The 17,602-nt window shown below is 50.1% G+C and overlaps 1 long non-coding RNA gene and 2 other non-coding genes across 3 annotated transcripts; 2 read left to right on the top strand and 1 right to left on the bottom strand.

Annotated features, from left to right (window-relative positions):
• The first annotated feature begins 6,431 nt into the window (after window positions 1–6,431).
• On the top strand, window positions 6,432–17,048 carry LOC119090881 (uncharacterized). Its single transcript, XR_005093317.1, has 2 exons — window positions 6,432–6,497; window positions 16,397–17,048. It is a non-coding gene; the product is annotated as an uncharacterized LOC119090881 (long non-coding RNA).
• Window positions 9,343–9,414, bottom strand: TRNAE-CUC (transfer RNA glutamic acid (anticodon CUC)). The gene has a single exon. It is a non-coding gene; the product is annotated as a tRNA-Glu (tRNA).
• TRNAE-CUC (transfer RNA glutamic acid (anticodon CUC)) lies at window positions 13,198–13,269 on the top strand. The gene has a single exon. It is a non-coding gene; the product is annotated as a tRNA-Glu (tRNA).
• Window positions 17,049–17,602: the final 554 nt, after the last annotated feature.

Genomic DNA, 17,602 nt, shown 5'->3' with positions numbered 1-17,602 from the left:
GCACTTTGCACGACTCTGACGACATGCTTCTCCCATGGAAGCAACGAGTCTACGATCATGGCGAGAAATTCAACGTGCTATGAATGTGTGACCGTCTCTCCATCCAGGCCAAAGTGGAAAACACAGTTTTTTTTGTAAAATCAGGTTTGGAATCCATGAGCAAAATGTCGGTTTTGTATTCTTTTTTGTGCTCATTTTCAGGGAGTTTGTGCTACACCCAGCCAGAAGTTGGTAAACTGACATTTTCCAACGACTTTTTAGTGCGTCAAGGCTGCTTGTTGGGATGAGCGTGGTTGAGGAGCTAGGTGTCATCTGCATATGAGATGAAGCGTCCATGGGGCTGGTAATTGGACAGGTCGTTCGTGAACAGGGTGACAAAAGCGGACCAACTATGGATACTAGGGCATTCCGTTAGCCACCGGTAGGGTCGTCAGTCCTTCACGGGTAGTAAGGATTATTCAGGTGAAGAAACTAAACGAGTCGGCCACTGTGCACGGGCAGAGCGGCAAGCTCTGCACGGCCTGCCGAAAAAACCGTTCTGAGCGCACGTCTCTCGTATTTCGTACACAATTGCTTACGTATTCTCATATTGTTTTAGCATGTGCAGCACCACGGACTCATGACGCTTTGACGTAATCTCGGTTGCTCGTAATGTTGTATCTGCTCATTCCGTTTGAGAATCTACTTCGAAATTGCATGGCTGGATTGTCCTGGTCAGAAGCGGAAGGACCCTTTCGTCCCAGCCCGGGGTAACTAGCCATTGCTATGCTAGTAATGCGAGGGCGGGGTACCCTGATCGATCCGGAGGCCTTCAGAGGGACACATCATGCATCAGTCCCACCTCTGATGCGGCAAGTCCGTTCCTATCATTAATTAACAAATGTGTCTATGACTGCCTTTGGGCTTATCTCCGACCCAGGGCCCCTTTTGGGCACTGTAAGCCCCTGACTAGCACAAGGGCCAGACCAATGCACGATCCTTCGGATTAACATTTGCAGGCCCGGCCCTGCCCCGACTTGGGAAAAAGGACCCGGGGCCCAGACCGAGACGAGACCGAGTGTTCGGTATTGCCTACTGGCTGAAGTCCCTTCATACCCTCGGCCTGTCCTTCGAACCCTTCGATCGGACCCTTGATCGTTGTTCCCTCGGGGCCCAAGGGGCTACTCGGGACCTCGGAACCTAAAGACCCAAGGAAGGTCATGTGCCCCTGTCACACCGATGGTGGCGCCCTCGGTTCCTCATAAAAATCTGAAAATTATACAATCTTTATCCCTGTAGAGTTCGACGTCACTTGAAATTAAAGAGCTTGGAGGCCCTCGTGGTGCCTCCCTAGAAGTGGGTCCCTCTTCAAAGTACAGATCGTGAAGCCCAGTGCCAAGTTATCGAGTATTTCTTCGACGAGAGGTCCAACCTATGATTTCGTCAGGGTGGAAGGCACAGAAGCTGTGTAACCCCTAATTTTGGTAACATATGAAAATTAAATTGATAGGGTTTTTAAATGGCCCGTTTGGATTTGGTGCCTGCTAAAAATGAACGTTATGACGCCCTGCAATAGGTGTTTTGGTGGCTCATAGCTGAATGGGCCGATTTAGGATTTTCCCTGGTTGAAGATACGAGCATTGTGGCTTGGAATTGGGTGCCTGCTTCAATCATGTTTACGACGTTCCGCAATGAAGGTGTTGTGGTGCCTCTTCGCGGAACGGGTTGATCCAGCATTCGGTGAGGATGGAAAGCAAGGAAATCGTGACGTTTCTTAAAATAGAGGCTTCAGGGCCCTTTCAAAAAACCGCTTGGACTTGTCTATAGTAAATACATGTTTTGGTGCTGTGAAATGAGGGCTTTGGTGTCCATTCGCCAAATATGTCTATCCATGATCTCATCAGTTTAGTGCCACAGGTATTGCACTTCCCTAAAAGTTGTTGTATATTAATACTAAATATTTGGAAACCTTTGGGGTGCTCCCTGGAATTGAACGCCTCCGGAAAATAAGGGTTATGGCTCCAAAAATGGAAAATTCTGCCCCACGTCGAAGAACGGGACGATCAGGAATTTCGCCACGGTGAAATGCAGAGAAAGTTCTTTTGAAAAATGAATGCCCCGAAAGAAAGGTTTTGGTGCTCTTTGCCTGAGGAACTGTTCCGAGATTTCGTTCAGGCTGGGAGGCACAACGTCGTTGTATAGAGAGTGAAGATTTAAGGCCCTTCTTGGCGACCTCAGGACTTGGGTGTCTCTTGAAAATAAAGGTTATGGTATCGGGAATAATGGTGTTAGTGCTCCTTTGCTGAATGGGTCGATTCAGGATTTTGTCAAACGGACAAGGCACAAATATTGGAGTGCCTCTGGACTTGGGTTCTTCCCGAAAATAAAAGATGGGACTCTTTACGGTGTCCTTGGAATTTGGTGCCCCTTGGAAACCACATAGGCTATGTGGTTTCGAAATGAGGTTTTGGTGCGGCCCAAGGAGATTGGTCATTGGTGGTCCAAAGGGGTGGTTGGCATGGCCCCATGTCTTCTCCGTCTCACCATCAAAAGAAACTCCTGTCTACGTTGCTCGATAACAAGCAGTATGAGAGCATCAAATTTAGACAGTCCTAGAGCATTACCATCATGTCAATCAATGAGGTATCTTGTTTAGCCCCAGTGCTGGTACCTCCTGGAGGAGCCCAACAGCCACCTAAAAGTATTGCCCTTCCCGCAGCCTCCTGAAGCGGCCTTGAAGCGGCACCATTTGTAGGCAAATGCTGTGTCCACTTTGACAGGCGGGTGCTGTGGCCACAAAGTGCGTAGTTCTTCTGTAGCAAATGATCCGTGTTTTACATGAAAACAGGATGCAAAATCGTCATGTTCATTTTGGGAGTTGTGAGACGTCTATGAAAAAACATTACAAACATACATGCATCCATCTGTTTTCCCGTGCTCATCCTCATAAGGTCAGCTCTGAAGTATGAGCGCAGCTCATATTATTGATTTCCTCCAACTTATCCGGTGTTAAGCGCCGCAGTGCCGTTTGACCAGTACCTCCTGATATATCGAAGGCCGTTAACTCAACAAAAGAGCATTGAGCTCATAATACCGAAAACCCAGGAGCTGAGGGACATTCTTACATTAACTCCAATTATGGCAGTAGAATAAAGCGGACAAAATTCGTGATACACTATGTTTCGAAAACAGGATGGACTATGGACAGGATGGATAGGATTCATGGGTTGCCCCCCCCCCCCCTCTCCAATCAAAAACGCCAAGTTCACCTTTGGGTAGGCATGAACACATAACGCTACGGTCAGGTCGGATAGCGTTTTGACGCCTTTCTCTGATCTCAGTGCTGTACGCTGACGCGAAGATGCCAGTCATCATGCACCAGCCCAAGCCGGACGTGCTGACGAGGAACACGCTCTGGCTGCGTGATGACCTGTTCCACAAGCGTCGGGAGTCGGACCCGGCCGCCGAGCGGCGCCACATCTACGCTAACCAGCTGCCGGCTCAGTACGACTCAGCCGGCCGCGGGTCGTGTGCCAGCGCCGCGGCCGTGGCCTGGCCCGGCCAGGGTCATCCGCAGGTCACGACCCCGGTTCAGAGGTCGGCAGCCGGCCTGAGCCCCAGCAGCAGCCTGCATCTGTCACGGCGTACCAAGAGCGCCCGCAGCCAGGTCAGTGTGTTGGCCCCACCAGGACCTGACAGTAGGTCAAGCCGTGAAGCTTTGGCGCGGGGGCCACTGACAGGCGGTGGCGGTTTTTCAGACGCCATGCTGCGGTCACACCACGCATTTCAGATGAACAACGGTGCAAATGGTGTTCGCTGATGCTGTTGGGGAGGGGGCTTGGGCCATTCAAGGATTATCACCAGGGTTGGTGCAAGTTTCACGGACCCGCCGCATATAAACGGAAACGTGTGTTTCTAGGGAGTTAAGTTCTGCAGATCATAGGCTTCAAAAGCAACAAGGTTTACCTGACATTGCACGAGCCACGCTTTCGCCACACTGAACACTCAAAGCCTGTTGACTGACAGCTTGTCATCTCCTGACTGCAATGACACGCACGTTCGCTGGTGGCACGGTACAGCACGGCTGGGGAGCGCTGATTAAAGCTGGTGGGGTGAGACCGCCTGCCCCAGTACCACTCCATGCCGAAGTGACAGAATTACAGCAATACAAATAAAGGTTAGTGTGGGTGCTGATGCAGTTGCCATGTCGCACTGGTCGCCCATGCTGCCCAGTTAACAGTTCAGTTGCAAAATGGCCATCTACATCCTGCGCGCCTTCACGTGGGCCTTGACGTTGGCTTTGGCACAGCTGGCGCGTTCTGGGGATGTGCTCCTTTCTGCTCCCCGCGTTGTTTGGATCGCACAGAAAATTGAGGATCATTTTCACTTTCTAATTCAGATATCTCATGAATTTAGGTAGCTGGCTTAGAAATCGCGTTACCGGTCCATAGTTAAAGATCTGTTGGGCTGCACGCTTTTTCTTCCCAGACAAAACAGTTTGACCACTCCCGCGAGCTCTCGATGGCGCAGCTCCTGTTAGGCCTAAAGAAGGCCTTCGTCCGTTTGGAGCTTGATTATCTCCATGGCGTCGATATGGGCCATGGGAAAAGGGCCTTTGTCACTCATCCTACTTTCAATATCATTCATTTGCAGAATGGACCTCCTGCATCTGTCTTTTATGATAGGTCAGTGTTGGCCAAGCTTCTTGTCGACCTTCGTTTTCCAGTTCCGTACCGACGCAGCAAGAAGACAAACTTCGTTTCGCACCCTCAACCCCATACGGACGGTTTGCGTTTTATTCTTTCTCAAGGTAATCTTATCTGCAGGATGAATTCGGAATTATTACTGCACCACTTCCCTAAGTGGGAAACTAATTTCCTGACACTGATTACACCGCGGCACTGATAAACTAAATCTCGGGCTTTTCTTCTCGTTGTGTACGCCAAAGTGCCAGAATCACGCTTTGATAGGTGCTTTCTTCATTTATGCACGTCTTCAAGGGCGTTCCTCCAATATCCCATCATCAAAGAAGACTCAGGAAACTACTAGGCCGGCAATTTCAGCTGATGCCACGCATGCAGCGGTGAGCCAATAAAGGGGCACCGCCTACGTTCACAACTTACCCCTTAATTTCGTGCGCCCTCTGGAAATTCGCGTGAAAGACAACCGCGCTCGCGAACTAGCGGCTCGGTTGATGCGGCGCATCCAGAACTCACTCCGAGGCATTTGAGGGTGGTGGGGGTGTGAAAGGAACCTGCCGAGTTCTGTGACTAATGGTACTTCACATCACTGCTCTGAAAAGAGAAGCTCAATGCAGAGGAACATTTCTTCTCCAAACAAGCCCGACAATTGCGCGCCTACATATCCAAAAACACATGTGAGTTAGTTCACTCACAGTTCATGTGAAGGGGGAATTGTTATGCCAATTGCTGAAGCTTGGCCCAAGTTACGTTTACAATGAATTCAGCACGAGTATGCAAGATAGCTTTTGGAAAGTTGACATCGCATTTCATAAAGCATTTCAGAACAACCCAACCGAAGAGGCATGAACATGTACTTCATTAGTGTAGTTCAGCTGTCGTTAATGTTGAAAACTGCTCCCTGAGGCTTCTCCTTCACTACACCTCACGAAGTACGAACTGCAAAAAGCGGAAAATGAACCAGGAGTGCTGCGAACGGATCGTGCCTGACGGCATATCTCCCGATCGGGCACTTTGCAGACCAGCCGTTCGCTGTCATCGGACGCGGCCAGCGAACGTTCCCAGGCGCGCTTCGAACGCCGCAGGCACGCGTCACGTTCGCCGCTGTTCGGCGGCGGCGCGTACCAGCAGTGCTGCTGTTACGAGTGCGACTACCAGCCGCTGGCCGGCCCCCCGCTGCCAGGCGCCGAGCGAATCCCGACAGCGATGAATCGTAAGACGACAGGTATGGTGCACAGTGCACTAAGCTAGCGGCGAGGTACGTCATATGCGGTACACATTGTTCCAGGTACGGGTGGTGGTATACCAAATGTTGCCAGACAGTCTCACGGGAAAAGGGCATGAGAGGATGCATTACTTTTTCCCAACGTAACCCGCACGCTCTTTAGGGCGATTTGAGGACAAATCCACAGTCAATCCCACAGATGCTTAAACTGATATAATTAAGCATGTGCTCGCACAGACTAACTCAAATCTTAGCGTTTTTCTTCTTCTAAAAAACGGCTCGGTCTTAGGTCTAAATTTGCAAAATCAGAACAGCCCATGCTGGTCACTGTACCACGCCGCTGATTTATATCGCCATCTACGATGAACTGCGACATACAGTTGTTGTTGGTGTCGCTTACAGATGGCGCCACAACCACAGCCGGGGTTCCACGCCTGGCGGCGCCGTACGCCGACGGCGCCAGCAGCGGCAGCGACAGTAGCTCCTCGCTGTACGCCGAGACCGAGCCGATCGACTGTAGCCGGGGACGGGACGACAGCCCGGCCACTAGTGACGCCGCCTCCCGGGCCACGCTGGACTCGGACGGGCTCACGGTAACTGCCGCGTGTCATCGACGTCAACATGTGCATGCGTTCGGGACCCATATTGCTGACCTAGCAGTCGGGTACGTTCCACTACTTGTCATGTTGTTTATGGTGTCTCAGATCACGCTGTCAGATCACATTTGCTTATGACTTGTCGCCAGTTTTTGGCAATTCTCCAAAAATATGATAACATAAGGAAAGTTGAGGCATTATTATAACCTACTTGACGAAGACCGCTGTTAAAAGGGTAAAGCAAATGTGCACACCACGCATATAGCAACATCGCAAACATTCCGTAACAAATTTATTAAGATGGCAAGAGCGTTCAAACTTGACGACATCTGTATTCGAAGAAACTCTAACGGTACTATACCCAACCAGTCTATAATACATGATGCAAGGTAAACTCGGTCATATGGCATCCACTACTTCGAGAACCGTCGATGGTAGTCCATCCGAACCTATAAAGCTCTGAGTCCGCGCGACGAGAGGAATGTTTATGTAACACTTCGGTCAAGGTCAGACCGCCGCGAGTGACGTGATGCGAGTCGGCTCGCCCCATAGGGTTACCACTGTCAACGGCCGGCTTGAAACTCACCGGAGCAACGAAGAATGTCGGCTGCCGCGTGCCGCTTCATTGCATATCTGCCAGTTGCAAGAAAACAGACGGAATGAAAATCAGACTATGACGACCAGCAGAGCTCAATGAGTGATGATTTAACTCAATGAGTTTAAACACTCAATGAGTGATGATTAAAAAAGGTTTTTGCGTTATCCGTGGCGTTACATAAATTACAGCGTGACGAGTATTGAGTGATGAACCGAGCATCAGTAAGAATGCCGCCAGCAATGTGTGCTCATTTTAACTGCGACAAAGCAGTAGGCCAGTTGGCAACCCTGCTACAAGTTGGCAACGGTCAGATCCAGCGCCAAGTTAGCCATTTCAGCCTTTCCTCCGGTGAAAACGTAGAATTTGTCGACGGCCTCATGTTCAACGTGTCACTAACCTGGAAGAGCAAACCTGTTTCAGCAAGCAGGTCATCCTGGTGCCGAAAATTTTGATGTCAACGGTATGAACTGCAAGCTTGTGGAGACGCAGAATTGAGAGTAAAGGATCTGCAAGTCGGCGGACACTGTCCCAGACCCAGAGGAAGCTGTGAGCTACCCATTAGAGCTTCTCAGCAGCCTGGAGTCATCAGGACTGCCATCACACGACTCGGTGCAAGTAAACTGCGAGCGTCATGCTCCTACGAAACCTGGACCTCCCATGCCATGCCATAGCGACCATTGTGGTAGGCGAGGCCGAGGGAATGAACGTCTTCATCCCAGGAATCACGCTCATCTTATCTGATGTCTTCGAGTTCAAACGTAGACAGCTTCCTGCCCAGCAGAGCTACGCCGTGACTATGGACAAGACCCAAGCCAAGTCCCTGGAGGTAACGGGTCTCAACCTGACCGGGCCAGTGGTCTGCCGGAGTCAGCTTTGCGTTGGCAGCTCCAGAGTGAGCAGATGACCTGTTCGTCTTGTCGAAGGAGGGTAAAGCCAAGAATCTACTCTACAGGAAAGCACTGCAATCTTAGGATCCCTCGACGCATGTAGTCAGCTGCAACAGAATCGCGACGCACATCGATATCCAGCTTGCATATGTCCATCTCCATATTGCGCTGTAAAAAGCCTCGCTTACCCGGCGCTGGACCCGTCCGCCGCGGGCCGTGCCTGTGCCGGGTAGCGGAGTCTACTGCTGTACCTCGGAGGGGCACGTGAACCCAGTGACTGGTCGGCTGGTCAAAGAACGATGCAGTAGGACGGTGAGACCTTTTTCGTGTCAGAGACCATTAAGCGGCCATCTGAGAATGCTGAGCAGCTTCTCCAGATTGTATCTTACCGTTTGCCCTCGCTTTCAAGGAAGCTGACCGCCTTTTGGTGTGGTATTTTGACACCGTGTTGACTGTATAGCTGCAACTTACGGTTTCCGGGCCCCAATTTGGTTAGTATGTCCCACTGTTCAGTATAAGGACGAATGCGCATGATTTTTAATGTCATCACGTCATCTTATACCATTAGATACAAATATATCAATTGGTTCGCTTGCAATAAATCCTTCTCCATCACCCGGGCATCGCCGGGTAAACAGCCAGCCATGTAATGAAAGAAACGCTCTGCTACGATGCATACTTCCCTACCATGCCAAGCACGTTTCCCAGTTCAGGTGCCAGAGCTGAAAGTTTCTCGGCGCTGACTGGAAAAGTAAGGATAGATTGACACTTGACTGAATCATCTCCATCATTTGTCCACTTTCAGACTCACAGGCCTAGTTATGCTTTCAAACGCGCCACTCTGCCTGGACTGTGCTCGCCGATCTGGCGGATGTGCAGCTCGGCAGCGGTGACAGAATACCGACGCTGGTAATGCTTCCCTGTGATTGGTCCGCACCTCCTGCCGATCAAGCGCTTCCTTGCAGGCAGCCAGTGTCATTTCCAGTGATTGGAGGATCGCGTGTGTGGTATCCACCCTGGAATCAGGCGATCCAATTAACCTATCAGCTGAATTTTGTCTGGGGTATCTCACTGATAAAGTTTGTTCTTCATGACATGGAATGCAGTCTTATGCAGTTTTATCAGCTGCAAATAAGTCGGAGCACTGTAAGTACTTCTTCGCTGCTTACGAAATCCTCAATCTTGACAATCCCTGGAATCGGCACGGAGAGTTCAATACTTTGCAAAGCGAAAGTGCATTGTTCAATACCGCAGAAGGAAACAGGTGACTTGAAGTTTTTATATGAGTAGCAGAATGTGGTTGCTTCTTAACCAATTGGCCAATGCCTTCAGAGTAAAGCTTAAAAGCTTAAATAAATTCCCGCACCGGGAATCGCACCCGGGCCTCACGGGTGAGAGCCGTGTATCCTAGCCACTAGACCATGCGGGATATGCGAGCGCACTTTCACCGGATTTAAAACGCGCTGCTTGTCTGCCGCCGCTGGATTGCCGCCAACAAGGCGCTATTCTTATCCCCATTCATTCTCGGCACCGGGCGGACGCTTGCCACTGGCCTCTCTCGCCTCCCCTCCGCCGTCCACTCCCTCTGTGGAAACAACCGCTCCTTGATTCCGCCTCTCTGACCTCCCCTCCGCCGTCCGCTCCCTCCGGGAACAACCGCTCCTTGATTCCGTCCCTCTCACCTCCCCTCCGCCGTCCGCTCCCTCTGTGGAGACAACCGCCCCTTGATTCCGCCTCTCTCGCCTCCCTTCCGCCGTCCGCTCCCTCTGGGGAGACAATCGCCCCTTGATTCCGCCTCTGGCTGGATTGATCCGCCTCTGATTGATTGATTTGCATCTTAATCTCGCTTCCGGCTTAATCTCGCCTCTTGTGGGATCAAGAATCACGTGCACCAGCACTGGCATTGCCCTGATCTAGTTCTGGTTCACGTGCCAGAGGCCAAATAGTCGCAACATTTTTCTGGTAAGTATTTCGGCTGCAAGAATTGACATTAAAAAAAACGTGGCGGTGTCACCACGTGCTTGTTGCATAACGTCCGTTGGCAAATGCAATCTGTGTCTGAAATATCGGCACAAATAGAATGACTCCACGATGCTTACTGATAGCATCTAGGAGTAAGACTTCAACACAGGTAATATCTTTCTCGCTGGAAAGCACGCTCGAAAAATGCCACCACATCATTTTACATCAAGCTGAAAGACTCTTGAACGTACCGAGCCATTCAAAGGTAATCAATATCCTTTCCACTATCAAAGATGCCATAGCCAAGTTGTGAGACATGATCATAATGATCACCAAGCAATCAATCACAGACTTTACCCTCTAGCCACCTTTCTCAAACATTGGTCACGTTCCGATAATAGCAGCACTCAGCATTGATCGACACATTTAGCACACTCAGATCATAGAAGTTGGGGCACAAACTGGCCCAGACGCTGCTACCCGTAGATGGTGGTAATGAACTTAATGGTGGCGTACATGCAGTGACGGAGCGTTTTTAATCGGTTCATTTAGAAGCAGCATCGGACGCCATACCACTTACCCCACCGTACAAAAAACGCGTTGGACAAAATAGCAAACCATGGGTAACCAACGAATCACAAGGCCTTCGTAAGAGTGGCAGGTCGTCCCGGCATGTACAACGAAGACGTGGCGATGCAGAGGACGCTGAACGGCACGCAGACGCAGCACGATGGTACAAAGTGAAACAGCAGCACAGCTTAGCGGCATGACGGACGAATGCATGACCAATGAATGCAAACGAAAGCGACAACACTCGTAGAACACCATCACAGCTCACTCAGATATCAGCAAACACTGAAATCACTGCCAATGTAATGTAATGTGTATGTCAAAAACAATATTGCAATGGTCATCATTGGGTCTGATGTATGTTTTGTGTGTGCTACTGAGTGTCCTGCGATGTATGTGCCTGGCTATGTCGGTGAGTGAGCTTAGGGCTATGTTTGTCTTTTTGATGGTGTTTTTTTACAGTACGTGAAATTTCACGCCTGTAGACAGATGAATGGCCAAGCATAGGGGTTTACCATTCTTACCCCTTGTGTTCCGTTTGTCAGATTCAGCAAACCTAGTTGAGTCCCCGTTGAGAATAGGTTGTATTAGCATTTATAAAGAAGTTCGGCATGCCAAATTTTGTCAAAACATGTAAAATGTCGAGGAGCACAGCCGTCGCGTCACGGCATCAGTCCAGTAGTCTATAGATATTGTGAGTGATGTACATCATTTGTAGTTTAGCACTGTGACTCGGACGGTACCAGCTCTGTCGGTCTGATGGGAGCTTGTAAGTCTTGACGGACGGTACCAGCTCTGTCGGTCTGATGGGAGCTTGTAAGTCTTGACGGACGGTACCAGCTCTGTCGGTCTGATGGGAGCTTGTAAGTCTTGACGGACGGCACCAGCTCTGTCGGTCTGATGGGAGCTTGTAAGTCTTGACGGACGGTACCAGCTCTGTCGGTCTGATGGGAGCTTGTAAGTCTTGACGGGAGAGTACATGGCAGTGAAAACAAGCTTTTCTAGGATCGTTGACCAACATGATAGAAGTCTGATACAATGGTAGTGACGAATGTTGAGTTGAAAGCCTGTATTTTGATGATGAGTTGTTAGAACTGCCTCTTTCCAGAATCTTGGAAAAACTCCCGAGGACAGTTATGGATTGATTTTTTACGAGGGGCTTATCAGGATAGCTGTTGATATAAGTGATTTGGTTGGACTTTGGTCAGGGCTGCTATATTTGTGAGGGTTTGAGGACTTGAGTGCCTTGAAGACTTGATCGGCGTTTACTTAAATGTGCTACAGTGCTGGGCTAGGATGATTCTTATTGCGAAAATTTAGCAGTTACTGAACAAATATTCATGTTCGTCTGAGATGTAAGGTGTTCGTTTGAGAGACAGGCCTTAACTGTTTCGTCTGTCGCTATATTTCCATCAGCAGTTTCTGATGGAGGAATAAGCCCGTGTTTTTCGACCGTCAGTAATTTCAGGGTTTGGTGAAACCGGAGTGAGTTGTGTTGGTGTTCTGCGAGTGTCGTCGCTTTCGTTCGTATTCATTGGTCATGCATTCGTCCGTCATGCCGCTAAGCTGTGCTGCTGTTTCGCTTTGTACCATCGTGCTGCGTCTGTGTGCCATTCAGCGTCCTCTGCAATCGCCACGTCTTCGTCTGTACATGCCGGGACGACCTGCCACTCTTACCAAGGCCTTGTGATTCGTTGGTTGCCCATGGTTTGCTATTTTGTCCAACGCGTTTTTTGAACGGTGGGGTAAGTGGTATGGCGTCCGATGCTGCTTCTAAATGGAACCGATTAAAAACGCTCCGTCACTGCATGTACGCCACCATTAAGTTCATTACCACCATCTACGGGTAGCAGCGTCTGGGCCAGTTTGTGCCCCAACTTCTATGATCTGAGTGTGCTAAATGTGTCGATCAATGCTGAGTGCTGCTATTATCGGAACGTGACCAATGTTTGAGAAAGGTGGCTAGAGGGTAAAGTCTGTGATTGATTGCTTGGTGATCATTATGATCATGTCTCACAACTTGGCCATGGCATCTTTGATAGTGGAAAGGGTATTGATTACCTTTGAATGGCTCGGTACGTTCAAGAGTCTTTCAGCTTGATGTAAAATGACGTAGTGATATTTTTCGAGCGTGCTTTTTAGCGAGGAAGATATTACCTGTGTTGAAGTCTTACTCCTAGATGCTACCAATAAGCATCTTGGAGGCATTTTATTTGTGCCGATATTTCAGACACAGGCTGCATTTGCCAACGGACGTTATGCAACAAGCACATGGTGACACCGCCACGTTTTTTGGAATGTCAATTCTTGCAACCGAAATACTTACCAGAAAAATGTTGCAACCGTTTGGCCTCTGGCACGTGAACCAGAACTAGATCAGGGCAATGCTAGGGCTAACGTACGTGATCTTTGATCCCGCGAGAGGCGAGATCAAGTCAGAAGCGGGATTAGGAGGCGGGAGCAATCAATCAGATGCGAACCAATCCAGCCAGAGACGAGATCAAGGAGGCGGGTGCCTTCTCGGAGGGGGCGGACGGCGGGAGGACGGCGAGGGAGCCCGGATGCAAACGTGCGCCCGGTGGCGTGAATGGACAGGGATAAAAATAGTTCGTTGTTGGCGGCAATCCAACGGCGGCAGACCAGCAGCACGATTTCAATCCGAGAAATGCCTCGTGATGTCTCCCGCATGGTCTAGTGGCTAGGATACACGGCTCTCACCCGTGAGGCCCGGGTTCGATTCCCGGTGCGGGAACGGTTTTGACCTTAGGTAACACTGTGGGTGACCATCATCCTGGTAGGAGGAGGTGCGATGACACCCAAAACACCTAAGGAGTTTCAGGATACCTCTCCATCGAGTTTGCGATCACGCCTGAATTGTCAGTGATATATGCGCGGGTTTTGCATCGGGCATCCAATGCCTGGGTTTTGGCAACAAAAACGCATCCCTAGCTATTCTGGTTTCGGGGCAGCGACGGTCTTTTAGGAACGCTGCATGATGATCTACGGCCGACACGGCGGCGGGCGGTAACCGACGGTGCCGCGGAGCCCGCGCGGTGGGCCGACTCTTTAACAATAAAGGGAATGCTTCACATTCGAAAACATTGAAGCAAGCTTCAGATATGACGAAAGAAGCTCACTTAAAACTACAGGTATGCTTTTTAGGTGGAAAAGACTGCTCGAGACGGCACAACTCTCTGTTTAGTAAATATACTTCTCAATGCGCCATGGTTTGATTACGCGGTGCACCTTACACAGCATTGATTGAGGGACGACTGACGGACGTTATGTCTGGAAATCTGCTCAATAACGCCATATACGAAAGCCTCGACAATGATATTTTTACTGGCGTTGATCACCGCAATGGAGTTATGGAATGACAGAATTTGAATGACGTTATTATGGTGTCATGTACACCAAGATGACTATGAAATACTGGCCCCAATGTACCTATCCCCATTTTCGCGGGCGTGTTGCTCAGCAACTAGAGGGGCTTGGATCTTCAGAATGGTAGGATTGTGGACAGCACCAAAAGGTGTTCAAGATGGCTATTTCAGCTGCAAACCCCATGTAAATGTGGAACACTCCCTTTAACGGAGTCATATATCGTAAGTGCAAGCCGAAAACACCTGAAAATACACACCTGAACAAGGATACGCCTATGTAAGTTGTGTGCTGCCACAAGAAATTGTTTCGTAAGTATGATAATGTAAGCCAAAGTGCAAATTCTTGGAAAATTCGACCTTTGAACTGTCGTAATGTGGTAACTTACTGACCCAACAGCGTTGAAACTAGCACCAATCGCGAGATATCGCTGATGCCAATCCATTGGCGTCTTCCACCAAGCTCCATCTTTTTTTAGTTTGTGGACACCAGGGGGGGTCGCGTTACCCTCCCTCCTCCCCCCCTCATTAGCGCGAGTTGTTAAAGGCAGAAAATCGTAGCGAATTTTAACGGGCCGATTTGAGCCATGACGACTCGTGAAGGGCTGTCTGCTGGCAATTAGCCAAAATCGGCCAGCCTGATTCGTACGGTCGCACCGGAGCATTGTACGGCACGTGGCATCCTTCCCATCCCCGTCACGTGCGAAGGTTGCAGAAAAAATTCAGCTGAACTTGATCCGCTCACTTTTGATTGTGGGCTCAAGGAACACGCAACAAGCTCCCCTTGACATGTGGTACGGAGAAAGCATGCATGAAAGCATTCGATATCGTATATGTTTTTCTGTGACGAGTGGAGCAGTCGGGTAAATTTCGAGAAAGGTGGGAAAAAGCAGAACGGCGAAAGAGCGGTGGGACCATACGAGTGATAACAAAGCGCAATATGTTATGATGCGGACGATTCCATTTAATACTTGTTACGGCCCCATTCTGAGACCGTGTGAAGGCTTTTCCGGGATACTAGTGGCCTGTGTTACCGTAAGCCCACGTCTTGGGTGTAATTACGCGTGTTAATGCGGTCCCCCGCGTGTTTTAGTAGGTTTTTCTTTCAAATTAGTACATTTATGGTATGCGTCGCTTCGATGTTGTGAATTCCTCAGTACATGACGTCAGAGTTGTAACGAACCGAAAACCTCAAAGGCTACCGCGTGGATGAGCTTCGAGCTAATTTGGTCCTATGCGATACGATGGAAAACCACTGCATCTATAAATACGGTCACCATCGCCCGCCACCATCTGTTGCCGTTATCCGTGAGTTGCGCTTACGGAGACAAACAATATCAGATGTACACCCATCAACCCTCTTATCCACATGTGTCGCCACCTTCCTTGTCTCCGTAGCGTCTCGCCGCTCCGAAGCACGCTGCGATCGTCAGCCGCGGGGCGACCCTAGCTGGAAGCCAGACTTGTGTTTGAATCGAGCTGAGTCATAGATCGACTCGTGAATCAATCGTTTTGGGACGAGTCGTGAGCTGAATCGATTCACTAGAAAAAGATTGTCCTCAGTCATGAGCTGAATCACAGAGGGGAGGAGGAGGGTGAGGAATGGAATGAGGAGGGGGGAGGGGGGGCAGAAGGAAAAATGACTGAACCTGCCTCCAAAATGCACTTAGAACAGTTCCCTCCCGATATTTGACGCACTTTTTCATAGTTGGGAGCCGGAGTGTAGTTTCCCAAGATTGGTGTTTGGTGGCTGAGCCCCAAAATAATGATACATGAAAAACAATGGATACAAATGATCACTACAAATAGAAAACTGCATCCCTGGTTAGAAGGCACAACTCTGCCTCCCATTGATCCCCCCCCCCCCCAAACTCAATAGAAAGCTACACGCCCTTAGGCTGATTATGTTAAAAATGCTTTTATCTGATAACTCTATTATGCTAGTCTCAGCCAGCACTCAGTGTTCGATGGCAAGCGAATGACACTTGGGTAGAAATGAGCTCCCGAGGCAAAAATGTTTCATGGTTATGCTGCATTATACGTAACTTGTCTTTATAATTTCGGTGTATCGCATTTAGAAATATGTTGCAACGGTCTCCGAACGACTTGACTCCAGGTGACAAGTTAGACAGTCCCAAATTTCGTCGGTGACAGAAAAGACAATTTTTCACCCGAGCACCCGCGCAAGCCGCCACACAGGCCTCCAGTGCGGGGCAAATCTCGGTGCCAAGAATTAAATAATGTGGCTTCAGTCATACCCCGCAGCCGCTCCCTAATCCCCGGGCCATGTTCCTTCCCCACTCTCATAGCCATGCAAAATTCTTTTGAGATCATACAAATACATCCTAGCCAAAACCAAACCCCTCATCAACATATGGTTCTATTCCCGTAAGGCCAGTGATCGGACAAGTACTGCCCGTGATTCGCGAACACGAGGTTATGTGCTTCCCATCGGCCATCTGCTGACGCGATGTCCATGTTATGCTCTTTGTTCAACAGCAGCATCTGGAGGGCGAGGGCCGGCCCCGGCTGGGGCGAACGCTCTCACTCGGCAGCGTCAACTCCGCCTATGGCACACCCGGTGCCAGCCGACACAACTTCAGCTCCTCTGATGCCGGCGGCGCGAACGCTGGTTTTGCCATGGCGCCAACAGATGACAGCACCACTCGGGAGCGGTGCCCGACGCGACGCCGCCGCAGCGAGGAGGGAGCGCGTGCGGTCCGTGTGTACCTGGCCTAGCCCGCCGGCTCGTCACTATGCTGGGGCCGGCTGAGGCGCGGCAGCGTCACGCGTCCACCGAGTCATGTCCAAGGGTACGCTATCCGGCGCGGGAAGACTAATGGATCTGCGCTTGCTAATGGGTTCTGCGCAGCACACCTCCGCCACCCAGCATGGCGAGGTTTGCAGCTGTAATGTCTGGTTGCTCGAGCTTTAACTCGAACAGTGCCCTGTCCTGACGTCCGAGTGCTTAGCAGCTGCTGGTGAACGTCCGCCACCACGCATGCAAGCATGGCCGCTCACACAATATTTCACGCGCGTGGCAGCGGGCAGATACCGCAAGATGTAGTTACACCGCATATCATTCGGTATCAGCGGTGCCTGTGTGTGCATGTGAGCTGTTTTTCAGTGTGCAATATAAGGCCGTAATGTCGACGACGCTAGAAAACTTCCGAAAAGTCGGGGTGGGGGGGGGACTTGAGGTCTGAAAGTTTGCCCGAGGCCGGAAGCTTGTCCCCAAGGTACAGAAGATTTAGTTATCATGAGACTGTGGTTTTAATTACGCTGCAATGCATACAGGGGCGTACACAGAATTTCGCAATGGCAGGGTGCAATTCAAAGGTTTTCATTGAAAACCAAGTCTAGCGCGCTACAGACGCGCGAAATTTGTTCCATACCATAAAACGGCATGGCATACTTTTATCTACTTATTTTTGTATGTCTACTCCGAATCTATCCTTGTAGACATTAAATCACGTGCACGTAGCCTAATGCGTATAATAAAAAAACGATAAGGGAGGGCACGTGCCCCAGGAATCAAAATACGCGCACGCTCCAGTGCACACGCTGATTCGTTTCAAACCACACAGAGCTGCCATCTCCCGGCGTGTGCGCCCCGACATTGAGCACGGCTGAGCAGCGGAGCTAGGCGACTGGCGCCGGTGACACGTAACGGTTTAAGCCATCAAGGGAAGAAGCACCAGCTGG

The sequence above is a fragment of the Pollicipes pollicipes genome, unplaced genomic scaffold (assembly GCF_011947565.3).
Source record: "Pollicipes pollicipes isolate AB1234 unplaced genomic scaffold, Ppol_2.1 Scaffold_3168;HRSCAF=3711_pilon_pilon_pilon, whole genome shotgun sequence".
Lineage (NCBI taxonomy): Eukaryota > Metazoa > Arthropoda > Thecostraca > Pollicipedomorpha > Pollicipedidae > Pollicipes > Pollicipes pollicipes.
This window is presented reverse-complemented; position numbering and strand designations above follow the sequence as displayed.